We start from the raw sequence: 23727 nt of genomic DNA, 5'->3' as shown, positions 1-23727 counted from the left end.
GATTATAGCATTCCACCCGTTGCTCGGTGACACATATCAAAGTCACGAAGTGACGCCTGGCTGCATATCGCACAAAACCGTGCCATTGTCACCATTTTACTGCCCTTTCCCCCTTCATTTGCAAAGTGGAACAAGGTTTCCCACTGAGCCTGGCCCTCCCCTTACTTATCAGCATGCACAGGACCAGGCTTTGAACCCCAGTTCTGTTTCTTAATTTCACATGCAAACACACTTCTCATTTTAATATATTTGAATATGGATCACACTGCGCCGCTTCATATCACAGAACAAAACAAGGAGGAAAATAAAATGCAAATCACCTAGATGTAAAGGAAAGGTCACATACAAAAAATAGTTAGACGGAAGCAACGTAAACATGTCCCAGTGCTTAATAAGTTGGCAAATCATGTACATAATTTGTTTTAAAAAAGTCTGCTTCATAGGTAGGAGAGAGTTGGGTAAGATGTGTCAATAGGTGAGCTGTCCCAACACGACCTCATGAAAGTGCGTATCTATACCACAAATGTTATTTCTCGTACCATTTACAGTATATGCCAAAAATGTTTTTTGCGTGCATATGCTACGCACTGAAAACCCTTGGGTAGGATTAGGGGTGGGGAGTGCGTGCGTATTACACGCCATAAAGTGTGCATCATATGCACGCGAAAACTGCATATCATATGCACGCAAAAACAATTTTTGCCGTATAAATGGCACGAGAAATAACATTCGTATAGATACGCATTTTCATGAGATCGGGCTGGCTGTCCTAGAAATCATGATCATGAGGCCATATATTTAGAAAGAGACAATTATTTACTGCTGTCTGTAATTGACAGATGTACGAGAAAAGTGATGGCATAAAAAAAAATGTCAAAGCAAATCTATTCAAATATATAATCAAATATATATGTCACACATTTTTAGAATTGTCTATGTATAACACCATGTAAATTGCTTTACTAAATATTAGACTACACATGTTTATATAAAAAATGATCATATTTTTATACCACTTTTACCACGCTTACTCATAATGTGGCAAGTTGTCACTGGACCACTTATTAAGTCTTTCTCTTTGGCACAAAGTTAATGACGCTATCTTCATATAGCAGTAATCCTAAAATATTATTAGAAGCATTAGTTTTACCGCTATCTCATTTCTCCTTGCCTAGAGGACAACTTAAGTAAAATTCACACAGCTTACCTAGCTCTCCCATGGCAAACTATAAATATAATGGAGCTCAAGATTTTGACTTCCCTGATGGTGTCCTTAAGGTCTGTCTCACAAAAACTAATGGATTCTCACAGCTGGCTGATGAGTGGTGTGATTCCTTTCACCTCCTATCAAGGTAGACCGTTTCACACGTTTCAACGTAAAAAAAATCTATAAAAAAATAAACAAAACATCACGGCATGCTGACAGTATCAAGGCATGCGGTGGCAGCTCACCACTGCTAAAAATGTATCAATGGCCTTGCTAACGTGCATTACCACTTTATCAAACCTGTTCCAAGGGTTCTGGGATAAATAAATAACTAATAAATAATAATAAATAAACTTAATACTTTTATATAAAATATTATATAAATAGTTTTTTCAGTCACGGATCGGATAATTTTTTGAATCAGCAAATAAATAAATACATTTTGGTTCAATTCAGGTACATAAATAACCATTACATTATAGTATTCACTGTGTAAATTCAATATAGATTAATCTTTGTTAAAGCTGTGTTTTGTTGTTTCATTAACATTAATGACATAAGTTGCTGTCATGTAAAAAAAAACGAGCAAAACGCGCCCGCGCGTTTGCCGACCCCAGGGGGTTAAGACCTAATGCAAAGATCCAATATAATGATATACATCTGACTTCTTTCTCAAATATTTACGTTCACTTCAGACATAACTGACCGTGTTCACAAGAATACTTGCCAAGAAGGGTATTTTAACATAATTGTGTGTGTATGTGTCCGTTTAAGAAGCACAAGGAGATGCGGAAGAGGAATCAATTCGGTTTGCTATCTGAAACGTGCCTATCTGTGTGCGCGCGCTTCGGGTGTGTGTGACTGTGCATGCAGAAAGCCGCGCACGAGTACAGAGTTCTCTTTTGCCTCTTCTTGCGCTTCAATGGTTTAAAATCAATGTGAATTGTTTGAATGTAAATAGGCAAGAAAAAACGTGCAAATGATAAACTTTCACTCTATGATGGTTAGAAATGAATCCGTGAATCACATGTGTGCTGAACCGTGGGGTCCGTATGGAGGGATCAACTGCAATTTGTTGTACCCCTTATTATTATTATTATTATAAAAACCAATGCAATCTCGGAAATACATATTGGCACAACAACCAATAATAAAATATGATCCAATTTACCCATTTCAATTCATAAGGGTACCGGTACTAGCTGGCATGAAAGGAACAGCTTAAATTGCCATTGTGGCATTTCAGCCTGCAATGCAGCAACTCAATATGAGTGCACAAATATAGACAGAAACAACGATTGAAAAAATAAAAACCAAGAACCCAGCCGCCGAAGTGTGACTGGACCTCCTTCAACTTGGTAAATGATTCAAGCTTACAGGATCAACAACAGCCCTTGTGTGTTGTGTGATCCCTACAGGAGATGATTTGATTTGTGTGTGTGGGGTGTGGGGGAATACACTAAGTCATGATTGACAGCCTTGATAAGGACCTTTCTCTCCCTATCCTGTGATTTGAAAAATGTCACACGCCTGATCTCAATTTTGCAGATGACATGGGCCACCAGCCACAAAGGTCAGAGCAGGTTTGGGGACTGCCATCTTATTGATATCCGCAGCAAACATGAAAAATGGGATTTGAAATGATCAGCCATCTGTTTTAACTAGCGCAAGCTGCTACTTACATCATAAGATAATTACAGTATAAAAAAAGCCTGATCTGTGAAGCAGGGCTCCGCTGGAGCGCAGTGCGGTAGGTAAGGTAGGGTGTAAGGCAAGCTGGCTGAATGAAGGAGAGGAAAGGCAGACATGATATTTAGGAGCATGTACCTTTGCCTCCATCGGATGTCCACCACGCTGTCCTACAGGCTTTCAGTGATGTGAACAGGGCTTAACAATAAGGATAGGGCCAATATGTCAGATTTCATCTGGCTTTGCCTATCTTTCCACTGGCATTCATCATTTTAAATCTCCTAAAGTAACTGTCCTTAAACAAAATATCTGAAGCCATTTGAAATTAGAAGCAACTGCCTTTTAATCACGATCCAAATATGCTATACACATGTACCATGACCAGTCGGTTTATAAATTAGATTGCATAATTTCAGGATTTAAAGTAAAAATAGAACGGTCTGTCTTTAACTTTGAGAAGTTATGCAAAATTATACATACATGCATAAAACAAAAGATGGACTAAATGAAAATGCAAATGCAAATGACCTTTCTGACAGTAGATGGCGCTTATTGAACAGCAGTGATATTGCGTTTTCTTGGTTATCGCTGTACACAAAGCAGCGCTACGCGTATAAACACTACTATAACAGGCATTAAACTGAGGTAAGAGGAAAAGAAAATGCTTTTAAAAGTTTTCTGAAGACAGTCAGTTCCCTTCAGAGATACATTCATATAAACCCGCAATTCAATACATCTGAATTCAATTCAATCTAATGGTGCATCTGTTTAGTAATATTTCAACACAAATGGCATTTTGGGAAATTATTGCAATGCAGAGATCGGCCAAAAAATGTCTCAACGGAGGTAAGATATTCTACTAACTACTTATTGTTACCAAGCCTCTATTATCTGTGGTATTAAGACATACCATGTCAAAAAATCTCCCGTGATCCTGCTGCACAATAAAGCAAGGATCCAACCACTTCTCTAAAAACCTTCAGACTCACGTGTTCTCAGTGACTCCCATGTTCAACAGACAACAGTTACTGCTAAATCACAGTGGCCAAAATTACATAAACAGTATTTAGCGGTAAGGCTGTAATCATTAAAGTAATTGCTGAAGAAGGGCTGCCTTTGAGGTGAGTGGGTGCATCATGAGCTTGGGAAATCTGTTGGGGACAGCTGATTTTACATATAAAGTAGCGGATATTACTTTCATTAGATTCTTCTTCTTTTTTAATCATTATTTGGAACTTTTATTTGGCCATTTAATTGTGTTCAAAGTGACTTCTTTGGATGTGGTTAATCATGGCTCGGTTAAGGCCTGTTTCTCATTGAAACAGCAGCCGAGTGCTGCACTGTGGGATGTTATTGGGAAACTAGTGCTAAACAAAGGTGGCTTGCAATACATTTCCCCCACACAGAGCGAGATTTTAATAACTCTACCAATGTGGAGACGAATATTGCTGCGAGATAAGACGCTGCAGGTGGTTAGATACCATGTTTATCACTGACACTTAATGAGCACACAACAAATAACAACAGTAAAAATGATATTGCTCATTAAAGGATCATTTTTCAAAACATTAAAAAGAGTATCATGGATGTTTCTGCGAAGCCATTAAAATAAAGGCCAAGCAGAGGCATCATGCGGCTCACAGAAACTTCGAAACATTTTAGGAAAAACGTAAATTGTGAAGTCTAGCAGTAAAGAAAAATAAGCAGGGGACAAAATAAGATGGAATTGGGCCTGTAAATGCTTTTGTTAGCGGCCGATAGAAAGCACTCAAGCACAGACAAGCTGTAATTCGGTTTCCTTTCACAGCTCGAGACAAATCCAGGTCATCTCCTGTATGAGGTATGCCTTTCTTTGGCTGTCTCTCACCTCTGCTTGTCTGCAAACAACAGACAGCCTGCAAATTGCCAACATCCACTTTTATCTAGTTGCTCTCATGGAAATGAGTGACAGAACATAAAACAGTTGGGATTAAAAGGGGCAAGACATCTATGATGAGTCTAAATTGTGGTGTTTTGCATGGCCAATGGCACAGTGGTGCATCCAAAAAAGACATCTTTATGTCTTGTTTCTTCTGAGAGACTGATCTTTTTATATTGGATGGAAGTGTGTTTTGAAAAAAGTAATTAGCATTGAGGAGGAAAAAAGGTGTCTTTCAGTTTCTTTTATAATCATACTTCTCAATGATTTTAAAACCCCAAATGAAAATGCTGCCACCCATTCAAATAGTCATTCACTAAAGAAGACATCTGTGCACATGTAAACAAATACTGTGTCAACATGTTGTTCAGGCCATATCATTAATATTCTGCTTTTTCCAATATATCCCAATGGCTCAATTTGAAGCTATACGGCCGGAGTCAACCTCTGTTCAAAAGAAAGAAAAAAAAAAAACTACCACAATAAATTAATGATTTTAGTAACAATGCATGTTTAAAAAAAAAAAACAAAAAAAACTCTACAACACTAAGTCTGTATACACACTTGACTGCTTTGTTGTGCTCTATGTGCTGCAGTACTGCAAGTCTGGCCCAATGAATGCATTCATTATTGTATTCTATTTATTCCAAAAGAAATGGGTCACCATCAACAATAGCAAACGTGTGCTTTCATGGACCACTAGAATTAAATTGGAGCACCACCAAATTAGTTCTCAAGTCAAAACCAGTTTCACCTTTGATATTTATCATATTTAATAATATCAGAAATTATATTATTATTATTGAAACCGGGTTTTCAGTGAGCAAAAACAACCTTGATATTAACCATGAGGAATCAATTGTGAAAAGTGTCTCTAAAAGACAAGTGGTTAAAACTAATTAGTTTAAAAGTTAAAAAGTTAACTTGATGATGTCATCCAAAAGTGAATTTTGTTTCAGAGGCAGGTCAAGTTTTCATTTTGATTGAAGATTTTATTTTTAAATATTGTAGAATATTGTACATTGACAAAGTGAATTTTAAGTGAAAATAAAAAATTCACTTAAAATTCACCAATTTACTTCCAGAATCTGATGTACAGAATATAACAGTTTATTCAAAAAGAGAAAACTGTAGGGCAGGACTAAATTGATTATTAAATTGTGAAAAGTAGGTGGTCAGTACTTTTTTCCCCACATGAAATCTAGTTTTCACACTAACTACTACTACTACTACTACTACTACTACTAATAATAATAATAATAATGCATTTGCACATAATTGAAAACAATAGCACTCATTGTATTTATTATAGGGAAAAGTATTTATTTTTTATGATCCGTTTCATTCTTATGGTTTAAAAAGCATATTTGAACTAATAAAATGAACAGTGCTAATTGGCTGCCGTGGTTGGAGAATACATCAACAACATCAGTTTCTGATCTTTTCTCCACTTTATTCATGAGAATGAACTCTTTTAATCCAATCACTGAGATGTATTATGCATCAGATCGAATTACAGAATTCAAACATCACGAAAGACTGTTTCAGCGCTGTTCGATCACCTCTGCATGTTCAGCTTTGCGTTGTTGTTCTTCAAACACCTGTTGTAAGTGTGTTTCCTCAGTACAGTAACGCTAAAGTGTTGTTTGCATTTTTTCCACGATGCAGTCAAAGCTGGAGTTTGACTACCAACACATGGAAAATATACTCGTAACAACACGAGTAGCGCATGAGAGTGGTTTCTATGCGGAACGCAGCAATGAGTTTTATTTTAAAGTTTGGCCCTTCATCCCGGCGAACCGCTTTAATCCACTTCTTCCTTAGACTCAGTTCAGTCGGGAACCCATGGAAACTTAAATAAGGTTGGCGTTGTTTGTTTGATTGACAAAGTGGAACAGAGCAGTTGCATATAGCCTTCGTTTCAGCCATTGTTGAACTGCGCCGGAAGTGGACATGCACAAAGTTGAAAAATCCCGCCCATGAAACCCGGAACCGTGATAATCCCCTATTATATACTTATTCTGTGATTGTTACAGAAGAGCATGAACCCTCACGCATTGCACTGTGTGAAATACAGACTGAACTACGTCAAAACATCCCACCACTGCATGGCCAGATGATACACAAACTACGTTTCTTGCTTGGATAAGGCAAACCAGCGTCTCACTGCAATCTAGGTAAAGACGATTGCGGTGATGTACAGGAGGATGTATGTATGCACAGACACTTTTCAGTACATTCATGTTGTTTCCACACACATTCAGGATAATGTTTTGATTTGTCATGTGTCATGTTGCTGTGTTTAGTAATTCTGAATGAATCCGTGTACTGTAGTAGGTATATGCAGTCAGGCATAGTTAGGCGGGATCGTTTTGTTGTTGTTGTTGTTGTTGTCTCCATGTAGTCCTGTTCGGTATCGTAACTTGACTTGTCTAAGATGTAAACACTGTGAATTCTGTAAAGGTTTTTTTTTTTGGTGCTTTGGTGTGCATAAATGTATGAATTGTATGTACTCCTTATATCAATGGGTTATTTGGTTTCCTTTTAGATTCCCCAAATGTCCTTTTTCTGGAAAGACACCTACCTTTAAAAAACCTGCAGTAAATACAGTTTTGTGAGAATAACCCTTCAATCTGATGTTAAATTATGACACATTGAACATGTTAAACAATATAAAATGTGTATGCTTAATTTCATGCAAAAAAATGATGCCATTAATTACGATTCAAATTTATAATCTATTGACAGCCCTAATTATAATTTGAGTGGAGGAAAACAAACAAACAAAGATATAACCCTATATGACAACAAACTCACAACAATCGCATCATTAGACACTACTAACTATCATAAACACATCAAATATGTTTTGATCAATTGTTCTTAAATAACAACAAATCAGCATCATAACTTTGCAGAGCTGTTAATATGAAAAATTGGGATGGACATTTAAAAGGTCTTAATTATAAACAATGTTAACACTAGAGTGTATGAAATATGCCCATACAATCTTGAAACACGCTTTTCCGGTCCGGATATGAACTGTGATCCGTGTTGCAGGTGTTGTTAAACAAGGTAGCACGTATGTTTGTAGCCGGCACTTTTTTTTTTTTTATACCAGGGATGCAGTATAAATAAACTTAGGGTCGTCCATCATGGGTTCGCCAGAGTGATGAGTGATTCACCGGAAGTGGCAGTGCACAAAGATCACTGAATGCGGAAGTACTACGTATCAGCGTGATAATCCCCTATTCTCTCTGCTATGTCTGATGTACCTGTAATCAGCCTGTTTTGTTGTTGTTGTTGTTGTTCTTTTTTTACTTTAGCGCTGTTTTGGACATTGTTTGAAAGAATCTGCTAACTGGATCATAGGACTGAAAACTTTCCTGGAATTTAGTGGCTTAAAATGATCTGATCGCAAACAGAAGCGAAATCGGGTTATGGAAATTTCAGCCTACCAGGGTTACAGGTGCTTGCGCCATTGTAGATGCTCAGTGTGATAAACTCCCACCTCACAAGATCATCTGCGTGACGTAAATTACGTTAATGAGTTTCAGTAAAATATATATAAATTATTTTAACGCGTTAAGGATTTTAAAAATGCATTGACGTTGACACCCCTAATTTTAATATTCATTTGAATGTGTAATTAGTGTGTTGCAGGTCTGTATTATGTTGGTTATTGTCTCGCCTTTTCTCCCCCTCTACGCTCCCACTTTTCCACAGCTTTACATGCCCATTTATTGAGTCTTTTTCGAACTTGAGGTGAACAACTAGTGGAAAGACAGGGTGGTTTCATTACACTTTAAATTATTGCATTAACTTGGCAATATTTATTGAATATATTACCTACAACAGTAGCCTAAAACAATGCCTAAACAGCTATTATATTTTTTAATTTAAAAATATATAAATAATAAATGTATTAGATATTATTCATAAATTCAATTGAATTAAAAATGATTCAAAGGGGAGTGGTAATCAATCTATGCGTCACAAGATGAAGATAAGGATGTGGACGAAGGTACACAGAATCCAATACGAAATGATTTTAATAATACATTAAACTCAGGAACTGACAGAAAGTGTTGCAGAGCGTGCGTGAAACCAATTTCAACACGCAAACACTGACCGACAACTGAGGGTGCACATGGAGGAACTTAAATACATGATGGTGATGAACTGAATGATGAGCAGCTGTGATGATGATGATTAGTGTCCATGGTTACTGATGAGTGGCGGGAAAAATTAAACAAAGAAACACAAGTGATGAATAAAAACTAACTGAAAGTCCAAGTGAAACTAAAAATGAATGAGTCCAGATAACCGTGACACTATAACTGTTTTTATAGTTCAATTAAGAACAAGGAGCAATAGTGTCGAGTCAGCTAAGGTGAGAAGTGAAAGTTATGAAAGGAAAGTGTCTATCCCACATTTCTCACACCACACTATTACTGTAAGCTATTTGCAGAGCATTGCTGAAAGTTGTCAGGTTGTTTTGTCTTGCAAATAACCTTCAAGGAAATGGTTTGACGTTGGTACGGTTTGGTACATGGATGTCATCTGAAGAGCTAAAGCATTATCTTTGTATTCATCAATTCATTTTCATTTCCCTATTGTTTTGCCTCCAGATGTCCTCCTGAAAGACTCTCTGAGATTTGACACATCTGGTAAACACTCTAATTCAACACAGCTTGTTTGTTCACTGCAGCATTCGGAAAGATTCAGTGGAAAAGAAACATTATAGATGGATATTCCGAGTTGTTTCAAACCTATTTGATTCTGACAGCTTTTGACAGGTCGGCCTCAAAAGCTCTATCAGGCTACCATGTGGAAATATGAAATGGTAAGATGAAGGTGGAAGGTGCAGCGCGATGTAGGGGAGTCAATAATGAGACACGCTCCTTCACACACATGGAGAGCTCTGCGAGGGTAGAGCAGCCACATTAAAGTGCTTTCAAGAAAAGAAAAAGAAAAAAACACTGGCATCAACCTGTCCAACAATCTCAGCATGCCGAGAGGTTGACAGTGACAGGACGTATTTCTTGCCTGGCAAACAGCATTATTTTCATTTTCTGCTGCATTGTCGACTTTCATCCAGGTGTGCTGTCAGTATTTCTAAGCCGGGCAGTCAGCCTCTCTGCACGTGTCCATCCATGTCTGCGTACCTGCACCGCCGGACAGAGAACGAAGGAGGGAGGGGAGATAGGCGGCTGCCACATCTCCCCAATATTCTAGCAGGCAAAAAAAAGGGAAGCCGCATAAAAGGAACGTTTCATAAAAGCCATCATTCATACAGGGACAGCTGGGGCAGACAGGCCTGCTTCCTGCCCCTGATATGCCCTCTGACAGACTGTCTACTCTCCCAGCCTGCCTGTTGTGTAGCGGATTGGACATGCTGCCCTAAAGAGTCAGTCTCACCTCGATTGCAAAACAAATACAAGAAGAATAGCCCTCTTCACTAGACATTAAGTGGTCATCACATCATAAGTGGGCTGCCAGAGTCAGACACCATGGAGGTTGGGCAATGTCTAATGCAACACAATGAAATGGTGAAAAGTCTTGGTTTAAAACAACAGGGCTATGAGTGAAAAAAAATACAAAAATAAATAAATAATTAATATATATGTACAGCATACACACAGATATTAACTCCCTGGGGTCGACGAACGCACCAGCCCGTTTTGGTGGATTTTTTCCCACATAGCAGCAAAATCGACTTAAAATATTCTGCCATTTTTTGGTCATTCAGAAACGAGTAATATATCATTCAAAACTTTACTTTTATTTGTGTACACTCACAATAACAAAACTTTGAGCTTTTGTAAAATAAAGTAAACAAACAGGGTGTGCTTTCTGTCGTTTCAGTCTCTGTGAACGTCTTTCTGAAACACGTCACAAAAATGAGCCGAAACTTGCCACACAGACATGAGAGATGTCTTTAGAAAGCTATTTTTAAACAAATATTCTATTTTTATGTAATCTGTATGTTCATGCTGATTATCTGTAATGTGACCACACCCAAGCACAGCAAAGCCTATTGTATTTACATGTATTGTCTATGTGAGCCACGCGAACCTGTAAACACCCACATCACCTAAATAAACAAAGCATCATGCTTCATTATTCCTCTGCTTTTCATATAGTTTGGAAGATGTGCTGTGAGGAATAAGCCTTGAATTTACCTCAGAAGAAGAACAACACGACTGATCCAACGGAGAATATCATTTCTGATGAAGTAAACTTATTCTCACTTACATTACTTAACGTGTTATTGTTACATAAACATTGTACACATTTTACTAGTAGAACTATATCCAGACTATAAATGTGTGAAATTGTCAGAAACTTATTGAAATATGAAATATACAGGAAGGTAGGTAACCTTTAAATGCTACATTTTTAAATAAAGCTAAATGTTGTACGACACAATTATGTTTTTATGTCACTTACGATGTGCATCTGAAAAGCAAAACGTGCCAAACATTACATGTTTTTACTCCGAACTCACTTCATAACGCCAGTTGAGTGTTTAAAATAACTTCCATTTGGGACCTGAAATCGCTTCTTATGAAAGGATGAGGCAGACAGTATATTATTTTGTAGTATTCTATACTGTAATTAATGCTATGTTGATTAGTATTGAATTAGAAATATACTTTATTATTGTGTAAATACCCGAGATGGCTTGAAGAGCACAGACTGTCTTGTGTTTATTGTCTTAATTCAGATTTAATAAGTCAAAGCGCTATATTCTTTTTATTCAGGTACAATGATTTCTCATTGCTGGATGCCTTTTTCCATATTAGGGATTTCCTGGAAAGCCATTAGTTATATTACTTCCGTGAGTAATACTTGGTATATATATATTTATTTGCTTCCAGTATGAACGAAACAAACATAACATGTTTATAGTGCTCAACAATGCTGACTGTTTCTTAAGAGGAAAATCAGCATTTTTAGAATGATTTCGGAAGGATCATGTGACACTGATAACAGGAGTAATGGTTGCTGAAAAATCAGCTTTGGCATCACAGGAATAAATTACAGCTGTAAATCTTATAATGGGCTGTGGTTGGATCTTCCCAAAACAAACATCACAATCAACAAAAAATAAAATAAAAATGCGTCACTGAGCACAAAAGTAAGTTTCTGCCATGGCCATTCCAGTCCCCTGACATAAATCCTATAGAAAAGTGAAGTGTCTGATCTCTCATCATGTGTTCTCCAACCTCATCAGCCATTATAGGAGAAGACAAAATGCGGTTGCAAAATGTAATGAATAAAAGGGTGCCATTAATTGTAGCCAATGTGTATTAGAGAAAAACATTTATTTCATAACGAGATTCACCTCCATTTTCAATAGTTTTACTTCAATGAAAGGTGAATTATTTTTAATAAAAGGTCATAAGGATTACAAATGCAGATTTATTTTGGCTTCTTTGTTCATATTTACAAAGGGTGACAATAATTCTGACAAGATTTGTAGATAGATTGATACAAATAAATTATATTTTCGCAAACCGAACATCACAGCATTATCTCTTCCTAAAATCCCACTTTCTTAAACCACTGTCACTACTCTTGTGATCTTCTGAGGTCCTCCAGGAGAAGTGGATCTGCACAGATTCTGTAAATGGTAAAACTCTCTCTCTGGATTTTTATTTATTTATTTTTCTTCAAATGTTCACTTTGCTTCTAATCTAAAGTGCCAGAATCCGTGTGTGTGGTATGTGTGAGAGTGCTGCCCTCAGCATCTTAATCCAGACATGTTTGGCATGCATGTATGTGTGGTGCAGATAAGGCCAGCATTTTTTGGAGAGCTGAGCCACAGCGGAAATGTAGGGCACATCTACATGGATTGATCTGCAGGGGGAATATATTCGGTAGGTGTGACAGAAAAAAAAGACGAATTATAGTAAAAGGGGCACACTTGATTAAATTGTGAAACAGAGAGTTGTACAAGACTACAGACTTTGTGTACTAACGATGAATAATAATTTTAGAGTAGACTAATGTTAAATTCTACATATAAATGAACATTGTATGAATTAACATTAATGTATTGTGATCAAACACAAATTAACAATTGAAATAGTATATTATATATAGTATATAATTAGTATTAACCTACATTAATAAATTCTGTAAAAAAAAAAATATATATATATATATATTTATTTACTAGATGTTAACAAATTAAACATTACTTTAATACCAGTTGGTTTTTCATTACACTAGCAGTTTATGAGTTTATAAGCATATTTATGAGTGAGTTAAATCATTCACTCAACCAAATTGTTTAAAGTTCAAAATAAATACCTACTCAAGAGAGTGTTAAGCGATTTCGGATGCAGCCTATGAGTGAGTTACTGAATCTTATTTTACTTATTTACTTATTTTACTTATTTACTTATTACTTATTTTTTTCAATTAGATTCCAATTAGATTATTTTTGCTTTGTTAAAAAATTTCTTGGTTTGTCCATAACCTGGGTGTGCTCTCATATTACAAACATGCGTTCTTGAAAAATGGCATTGTAATAACAACATAAAAAACCCTATTTTCTACTGCATGAGAATAAGTTTATATATATTTAATTATAATTATTTCTTAATATGCAATGCAGCCATTATATACTAGTGAGCTTGTCATCTAGAAACAGTGCTTTGAAACTCCAAGTCCCACATAAATAAATGTGGATAATGTATACATTCACCATTACATTAATATCCTACAAGTTAAAATTTTCCCCCTTCCACTCATTTCTTTCTTCGCACAGACTCTAAACTACTTTGCCCATGGCTGTGCCATGTACTAAATCGATTTATTAGCACGTATGTGTCATTTTTCTCCTTGGACAGTCACAATGGGGGCTGGAGGCAGAAAGTTGGTGGACCCTACTTTGGAGGGGTGCTGAGTGTGGGTTTAACAAGGCATATTGCTCAATAACAGGCACACCAGGCTTTTCCAGCTTTATTAGCACAGGTCAGAGGTGCAAAAATACCAACATCAAGAAGAACCCATTCTCGATCGCAATGGAATCATCATTGAGCGTGGAAGGGGCCGCAGTAAGCAGGAAATTGTGAGGCAATATCTACGCCGTGGATGGGTTGATGCGGCCATCTCAGTTCATCCACAATATGAGCTTTATGTCTATAAACAGGAGCTGCCTTTATTGACACAAACACAATTTAACAGCACTATTCGGCGAGATGACAGGATAAATCAAGGCCACTTTTATATATGTCAGTCAGGTAATGAGAGCTATCAGCTGAACGAGAGGCGAGTATTCCTCTCACTGAGACTCACTCATCCCACATCAGTCAGGGAACAGAGAGCGCCCAAAGCAACATTCAACCTGACCCCATTTAAGGCTTAACTAACAGCAGATATATTTTCGGTGTGTTCCCCCTCGCCGAGATATGCGGCTGAACTCCTGATCCCTGCTTGTTCTTTCTATCCCTAGGGAAATTATCAATCTTTAATTATCCAGACCCAGCACCAAGCAACGGGGTGGGGAACCATGGTGGCAGAGATGATATTCCCACAACGGACCATTTAGCACTGACGGGCAGATAAAATATTGGCCATATAGAGATACACTCGCATACTTACATTCACAAGTTTGTAGGGTGTCCTTGAACTAAAGCAAAATTCTAAAGTATCTACTTATTTTCTATAGATGGATTTGAGGATGTGCAGTTCAACATGACCTTGTGAAAGTGAAGGTTCAGGTGGACTTGAGGATGTAGGATTTTCTGTGCTGCACTTGTTTAAATATAAAAAAAGGGTTTTAAAATGGCTCGGGTTGAGTTTTTGGCATGATTCAGGACTTAAATAAAAAAATAAAAAACATGGGTTTTACAGCTTAAGGGATAATGCACATCAACCAATTATTATTTCAAAAAGGAAGATGATGTATTGTCCAGAAAGGCTTTATTATACACTATTTACCAAATAAATCAATATACTGTATGGACAAGGATATCCAATATTAATTTAATTCTACAACAGAAAGTTCCAATCCTATTTCCTTTCTATCACACTAGCTTTCCAACCTACTCTATACTTTCATGTATCAACAAAAAACAAAAATACAAAATAAATGAAAGAATAAATAATTGCACACTTGATTAGTACTAACAATAACACTAATAATAATAACTACTATTATTCATTATTAAATAAAATAAAATTAGTGGTGGTCACAATTGGCCACACAGACTTCTTTGAACTGAGTGAATGCCCCCATTGTTCTGAGTTGAAGCAGCGTGTCAACAGTAGTATAAAGAAATAAACAGAGTACTTCATAGATTCCTTTCTGAAGAATAAAACACTGAAAAGAACAGTTTTCTTCAGCCCTAACATTGACAAGCTACAGCACAGACGATCAAACTAAAGAGATAACAGCTTCACGAGTGTAGGCAGGCTTTAGCAAGCCCTTTTAAAGCATAACTCTTGCATACTGAATTTTCTGTTGACATACAGCTTGCACTTCACAAAACAAGGTCTTGACCACAATCATCAAAACGCATGCTTTATGACCACTGTGCTCCAGTTCACTCTAGGATGAAGAACAACCGATACAGAACGGCAGCTGATTCATGTGGCAGCTCAGCACCAGGACACCCTCTCTACTCTTCTAATTCCCCCTCTCCTCCTCTTGTCCTAGCTTCTACTAAACCAGACACAGCCATTTACATTACAGACAAGACAAATACATAGAAAAAGGGGGCAGCATCTGAACAAATGCTCTGCTTAATTTTCCATGTGCAGGGCGTGATATATTTTATAGTAACATATATGTAATGAGGCGAAACATACATACTGTATAAAGAGGGAGGCATGCACTTACATACTGCACCAACCATTTTTTTTCTTTTTTTAATTTCAGAGCTCTTTGCTTGAGCTAGGGTGTTGCTATAGTTGCTATGCTGTTTTGGGAAGTTGCTTAAAAAAGACCCCTCCCTCAAAAACAGATTTGGCAGAGGAACCATCTCAGAGGCAATCAGAGTCCTGCTGAAACAGAGCCATAGCCACAACTGCGAGTGTGATATTGCTTTTATACAACAGTTCAACGGCACAAGTGTGTACGTAAATAAGAAACAACAACGGAGTGTCTTTAAAAAAAAAACTATTTTGTGTGGAACTACTTCCTTCAGCTACAGGTTCAAATCTTAAGTTGTATGTTTAACAAAATGAGCCCAAGTCTCCGTTACTTATTCTAAAATGTCAAAAATTTATAAAAATAAATCTAGACCTAGAAACAAAGGAACTCAGAGCTGCTTCATTGAAGCTTTTGTATTATGTAGAGCAGAATATTATGAGAGAGAGATTGACTAAGCAAGTGTATTACCTACATCTGATATAGCATATTCTTCAATTCAATCTTATATTCATGATAAAAAAAAAGTTTAAATGTCCGCTGAGGAAAGCGATATCTGTATCCTTTTTGACAGTTAAGGGGATTTCCCATGATAGCGCTAGTCAATGCATTTGTTGGTTGCGTCTTATAATGTGTTGTTTTCAACCTTGTTTTAGTCTCTTTCAATATAAAATGCTTTACTACTGACTCACTCATAAAGACAGTCTTTGCTGCCATCTAATGGCGTAATAATTTAACTTTCACTGAAGTCGAAATCACTATCACTAACAGACATTTTGTCAATATGAAATAAGGCATATTATTGACATACTGTAAAACAAAATATTATGTAGAGAACAATAATATTTAAATAAACAATAATAGACATTTGAACTAAATAAACAAACAATTAGTCCAGTCAAAAGTACAAAAGCAGTGCTGTAGTTAGTACAGGACTTAAGTTAAATAAAAACATAAACTTATGAAACTTGACTTTGCCCTCAGCTAAATCAATTTGCTCTATAACAAGTAATAGATTAATAGGACCAAAGATTGTACATTTGATATACCCAAACCAATTATATCTCATCTTTAACCACTATCTACATAATAGCCAGCGGGAAATTCCCGAAGGACTGGGCGAGATAAAGCTGTTCTCAGCGGGTAAATGAGCGCTCAACTGCCTGGAGCTCACATGTCCGAAAATGTCTAAACAAATTTTCAAATAGGCGCCGTTTAGATATAAATTGCATATCTGAGGTCTAAACAACTACATTATATACAGGTTTCTTGTATACAAACAATACCGGATGCGCGCGCATCCTAGAGGCAAGACCGCTATATGTTATGCCGAGTTCTGTAAAAAAACATTGTAATTAACGTAGATTTCGCATTGTTTGTAAATTCTTGTTGACTCAATAATAAACTGCAATTTCAGAGTTGGATCTGTTTGCTTGTGTTTCATTTGCATATTAATATAACATTATGTAAAACGTTAGTTAGTTGACTGTATGAAATTGTCCAACTAAGTTTGCGAATCATAAAAACCTGACATACTCTATTTATTTAGGTTAGTTTACAGCACAACAGCTCAGCGTCATCTCTGCTTCTGCTAGATATAGCCGTAAAGAGTGTTGCTTTCTGCCTCTTAGATGCGCGCGCATCTATGTGATGACGTTGCACAGAAACCCGTGTATAGACTTTAAAAAAAAAAAAAAAACTTCTTAAAACTACATTTCAATACCAGTGGTATTTGTAAAATGATAGTGTTTGCACTCCTCCGCCATTGACGTTCGCTGTAAAAAATGCTGCCAGTTTAGATCCGGCAGAAACAAGCGGAGTGATACAAATTATGGAATGTTTCCGTGTGTTATTAGTAGAATACTGCATGGCTGGAAAAGGTTCTCAGCCAATCAGAATCGAAAACCAAATCTACCTGTTGTATAAAGACATGTAATCCTCTTAAATCCCTAATGCTAAGAATAAGCAATGATATAAAACAATGTATCTTTCATCCTTTGATTGTAAATGCATGGATTTTGAACCATCTTCAGGTTTGTGATGTAATATAACAGGAAGAAGTGCTATAAGCATCAATCCACTGCTTTTTTTTGTGGGCAGGGAGGTGTAACAGAGCAGCCCAGGAGGGATAAAGTTCATGAATAAGTAAAGGGGAAAATACAATGCCACTCTGATTTCATGGTTGCTCCCCATGTCCCATTTCTTCCTTGAGACTCAGCACATTTCTGCCTATCCTCCCAGGATGATCAAAACACATTCTAATTAGCACCGCCCTTGATGGAGGTGGATGGTAATGGATGAGACAGGAAAGTCGAGAGCTCCTCTGCCCAGAGGGAAGCTCGGCCTGGGGAGGTAGGCCATGACCGCTTCTGACCTTTACCTGGGCAACATATTTTTTACAGGCTGACTAGCACAGATGTATTAAGGGATGCAATCATGTGTGTCAGGAAGCAGTGGCTAGTCAACATGGGATTGCTAGCACATATCTTCTATCCAAACTGACATTTTTCAAGCGAAAACCTGGATTATGTTGCTGAGGTGCATACAATATTGAACACATTATAAACAAAACCCCTTACGTGGGCTCTGCACTGCCAGGAGAGAAGAAACATTGCCGTCATGATTATCTTGAAGGAAAATGTCAGGTCAAATCAAAATTGACATCAAAATTGCCTACTACAACACCCCTTGAGCAATGGATAGATTACATACAGTGAGAACGGACTGGACATAAAAGACTGGAGGGGGAGGAAATAAATAAACGCAGATGGAGATAGTGAAAGCATGTAAGACAAACATCCTTCTGAATCACATTAACAGATTCAAGCAAATGCCAGATTGTGACTCAAGCTTAAATTATACACGAGATGATGCAATTATCATTGATCAGCAAATAGTTGCTGTTTCAGGTTAAATTTGTCAAGACAGTATTCAGAATTGGCATTAGGATTACAATGATACAATACAGGGTAGCTTTGGACAAAAGGTAAAGTATTGTGTAATGTGATTAAAGCTGAGGTCAGATCAGAAGGGCTCACAAATAAGGGTGGCCTGCTGGCCCATAGCCAGTTGACAGAACTGTCACATGCTCTATTTGGCCAGTGCATTGCTCTAGTCTACATCATGCATTAGGTAAACAGTAAATGTTTTCTCTGATATACTGAACATTGCCGCTGCCAATTGCGTGATTTAAACTTGTCAACAAGGTAATGTTACCAAGCTGGCAAACATAATTAGGTTTTGTTGAAATGGCTTGTGACAGTTATCCTCAGAATGCGTAAGGTAGAATGCATTGACAATTATAACACAATCAGTAATGTTTTGCATTCTCATCAATTTCCAGCTGTCATAATCATTGGATAATTTACAGCTACAAAATAATTGTAATTATTTGTTTAAAAAATGCATTGTAAAGAAATCAAAACTCATACATAATATACATGTATATACATAAACTCGTAATGTAATAGATTAACACACATATGTACACTGAATTTGAATGTGGCTAATGTTGGAGCACAGCTGATCTCTTCTGGAAGCTCGTTCCAAAAATCGGTATCGGCTGATTAAAGTAATTATTTTCACTTTCAGCAATCGGTTAAACAGCCGATGATCAGGGCTGATTATATCCTGTCAATCAAAAGGGGGTGGAATAAACATGTCAGACTGCAACACATACCGTGTGTGGAGAAAATCTTGTTGAACAGTTAAAGAAAAATGCAAAGTTATAGCAGTTTCTATTTGACTCTATGGGCCCTATCTTGCACCCAGCGCAATTGACTTTGACCACCGACACATGTATCATTCCTATTTTGCACCCGCGCACAGCGGACTTTTCCCTCCACAGACGCACGTCGGTAAATTAGGGAATTAACTTGCGCTCGCGGGGGCGGTTCAGAGAAAAGAGGAGGCGTGTTCCGGCGCAAAAGTTCCCTGGTGCTATTTTCCAGTTTTAGAAAGCAATTCCGCCACTGACCAGGAAAAACCCAGTCTAAAGACGGTGGCGCGTTGCGTGTTAGTGATATGGTATTTTAAGGGCGCGTGCTTGGCCATAATGTAGCGTGTTAACGCGCATGCACTTTTATTCTCTAATATAAACAGATGCAGCAGTTTTCATTTTTGCAAATCATACATTATTACACGGAAAAATATTAACACACGAGGGAAATCATTGTTGTGTCCATGAAGATGTGAAAAAAATCTATCTAGATAAAAAAAAAAAAAAAATCTAGATTACACATTTACCCAAATTATACGCTGGTTTCACCGAAGCTAATTTAGGTGGGTTTCTCCCATCATCCCCAGTGTCACTTCTCTGTGTTTTACAGCCCTGACGAGAACGTCGGTCTCGCCGGCTGTGAACCGCTCCTGGCGTGCGCTGGCAAACCCACAGTTATAATAGCAATCCGCCATGGAACAAGCGCGCCGGCTCTTAAAGGGAATGTGAGAGGACGCTCTGATTGGTTTATTTCACGTCACGCCCAAACCACACCTATGAATAATGAAGCTACTTCAGACCAACCCATTTTAGATTTGCGCCGGGCGCAAAAGGCATTTATCCCGCCAGGAAAATAGCAACAGCGCCGGGATTCGCCCACAGAGTTACTTGCGCTTTGCGCTTTGACACTTGCGCTTTGACACTTGCATTTCAGATCGGTTTTCCCTACACCAAACGTTATTTGTAGCGCACCTCCCATTCAATAATTGCAGTGAGCTTTGTGCTTTGTTACTTCTGATAAGAAACAGTCTCAGCTTCAAATTCTGCCCATTTTATCACAAAATTCAAACAATGAATGGCATTTTGATGCTCTTAAATGTAATGTGTCAGATCACTGTAGCGGCTCTTTGAGCGTGAGTCTTTTCTTCCACTTTAGGTTAGGTAAGCTTTATTGTCCCCCATGGGGCTTTAATACAAGTTATAGCATAAAAAACACTCATTAGCATAAAACGTATGTTTAAAAATACAGTACAACTTACTGAAATGTATCATGTATCATATCAATAAAATGAGTGAACAATATGTGCCACCCGAAGCTGGAACCAGCTTTCAGAAGAAGCCACATTCAAATCCAGACTCAAAACACATGTTACACTGTTTACTGTAGCTGTGCATTTACTAAATAAGTGCTACTGTATGCTCGACTGATTGCACTAATACATTTTAAATAAATGTTAATCAATGCCTTACTATGCACTTGCTTGCTTGCATAACCTTGCTTGTCCTAGCCTATTTACTGTTAATTATGTTTGAATAAGTTTGCCATGAATAAAGTGTTTATGAAAACTACCCTATGTGCAGAGCAATTTAGTATCGGTCCATCTGTAGAATTTGATGCCGTGGCTAATGGAAATGTTAACATGGCAAATAAAAATCTGTCAGCAGAAAGAAAAAAAAAGAAAGAAAGAAAGAAAGAAAGAAATAAATAAAGAAAGAAAGAAAGAAAGTAAGTAAGAAAGAAAGAAAGAAAGAAAGAAAGAAAGAAAGTAAGTAAGAAAGAAAGAAAGAAAGAAAGAAAGAAAGAAAGTAAGTAAGTAAGTAAGTAAGAAAGAAAGAAAGAAAGAAAGAAAGAAAGTAAGTAAGAAAGAAAGAAAGAAAGAAAGAAAGAAAGAAAGAAAGAAAGAAAGAAAGAAAGAAAGAAAGAAAGAAAGAAAGAAAGAAAGAAAGAAAGAAAGAAAGAAAGAAAGAAAGAAAGAAAGAAAGAAAGAAAGAAAGAAAGAAAGAAAGAAACTTACTGTTGAGCCCTGATCCCACAAAATAATCTGACTTCCTTTATCTCAGACTCTTTCGCTTTCTTCTCCACTATCTTTGTGGAGATGTAAAGGTTTGGGACTGAGAGAGAGGTATTCTGCAGTCACCAATCAAGGCAGAACTGAAGGGAGACAATAACTTTCTCAAGCAAATCAGGCAGAACTGATTGCTCTTTTCAATCAAGTATATTAAGAGTGCCAGTTCCAACATTTGTAGATGGATATGTGATTACTAAATGTGTGTGCGCACTGCGGATCCTTTTGGAACAAATCTTGATGCAACAGGAAGAAATCACCTGATTTGGTCTTCACTCATGTGTGTTGGGGCGAAGTACGCTACCTGAGAGCAGAGATCCTGCAAGAGCATCTTCTGCTTTCGAGCAGAAGACCATGAGAAGATCCCGGTGTATGATCAGAGCGTCTGGGCTTTGCACAAAGCTCAAACAGCAAAGTTCAGCAGGGTGTAGAGCCGTGTGCTCCTGTGGGCACAGGCAGATTGGGACAGCATAGGGTTTGCAGTGCACCAGAGCTCTTGTGTTCTAGTGTGTTACTCGGCCTGCCTAAGCCGTTTTGATGGGGAGACAGAGATAAGGTGGAGGAAGTAGTATTCTTAAGAGACAACAAATATACTGTTCTTTGAGATAAATATGGAGTGAGAGACAAAAAATGAGACAGAAAGCCCAAAGGTTAACTGAGCAGCAGAGAGGAGGGTGGAGAAGAAAAGCAAGAACTTAAGAATAGAGAGGTAGCAGGAATTACAGAGAATGAGAGGTGGTGTCTAAATGTGGCTCAGGGTTAAGGTGAGCTGTGCTACTATGTTAAAAGAAGAAAATGATTCATGTTCTCTCACCACTTTGACATGAACAGAAAGGTCTCAAAAAAGATCAGTAGCCAAAGCTGAATTACTTATTCATGACTGCTTCAACACTTAACCAGGTGGGGCATCTGTATGCGTTACATGTAAGACAGCAATCAAAGGCCTAATAAATAGCCTTCAAAAAAAGAAAAAGAAAAACATATCTATTTTTTCAACATATTTAATATGCAATTTAGCATAATTGGCTTTGATGCACAGTAAAAGTCAGAAGTTATTATTTACGCTATATAAAATGATTAAATGAATTATATTTATAGTGAAGTTAATAGAAATATAATGGATACAATTAATTAACACATTAATTATGAACACATATAAGCAGGGTGACATTTCTCATCACTCTAATGAACTAAATCAGAGCCAGGAACTGCTTAACTGTCCTTCTAAATAAGATAAAGACCATGGACAAAGAACTGATTCTCTTTGAAATGTCTCTCTACAAATCATTAGGTTTGTGCATTCTTTCAGCCATCTACCTTGACATAGATACCGCTGGTCTATTCAACAGTGGCCGCATCCTTCACAACAAAGCACTGAATTAGTTTTATTAGATTAGATAAGCAATTAGGTAACTAACAAAGTAAATAAAGCTCAAGGGCTTCAACCAAACAGTTCCAAATGGAATTAAAGACAAATTAGCTTATTGACAGGAGAAATTATGCCACTGCCGGGATACACATGCCTGTATTTCTCCCCTGACGGAGACGAACAGAGACAGACATTTCGTGTGGCAATGATACAGAAGATTATTGCATTCACTGAGGGTCTTCATTTCTAAATCTGTTTGAAATGAATGAGAGTTAAGAAACCAGATATTTAAATTCACTGAAATTTCTCGCAGCATAGTGGGAAGCACTAAAGCTCTTAATCACTGCAAGCCATAATAAGAATCCATTCCACAATGTCAGAACGGCTGTGTGAGACTACGCCACCATCCCTGCTAAGCTACCTCCCCATTTGGACTCTTAACCTTTCCTGTCGGCCATACTGTGGAGCATATGGGCCCCTTGCGCTTCATTATATCAACTCTCAGAACTGCTCTACACCATTCTAATGAAACTTGTCTATTCATAGTAATGGAAAAAGCTGGATTTACACATAGCAAAAGGATTAAGAAAGGCTCTTTGGCCATTACCTAGTTTTATTTCATTCTCTGCAAAAGCTCTAATTATAGTCCACGGGGCCAATTGTGTCCAGTCTCCTGTGTTGATCTCTGTAACATTAGTTCATCTAATTCAAGCCATAAAAAGCCTAAAAGCTCACGGCTTAAAAGAAGGCCACAGGAGAAAACCAATAAAGGATTTGATGAACACCATAAAGCAGCATGATTTAGATAGATGGAGTGAGGTATATATATATACGTAAATATCTCAAGGTCACACCGACAGAGCCCCATATTG

At 37.4% G+C, this 23727-nt stretch overlaps 1 protein-coding gene across 12 annotated transcripts in view; it reads right to left on the bottom strand.

Moving 5' to 3' along the window:
- Positions 1 to 23727, bottom strand: part of diaph2 (diaphanous-related formin 2) — a 471667-nt gene that overhangs the window by 118222 nt on the left and 329718 nt on the right. The gene's annotated exons all lie outside the window — the stretch shown is intronic.

The sequence above is a fragment of the Phoxinus phoxinus genome (assembly GCF_949152265.1).
Source record: "Phoxinus phoxinus genome assembly, chromosome: 12".
In the NCBI taxonomy this organism is placed as follows: domain Eukaryota; kingdom Metazoa; phylum Chordata; class Actinopteri; order Cypriniformes; family Leuciscidae; genus Phoxinus; species Phoxinus phoxinus.
The sequence above is the reverse complement of the archived record's forward strand: the minus strand, read 5'-3'. Positions and strand labels throughout refer to the sequence as shown.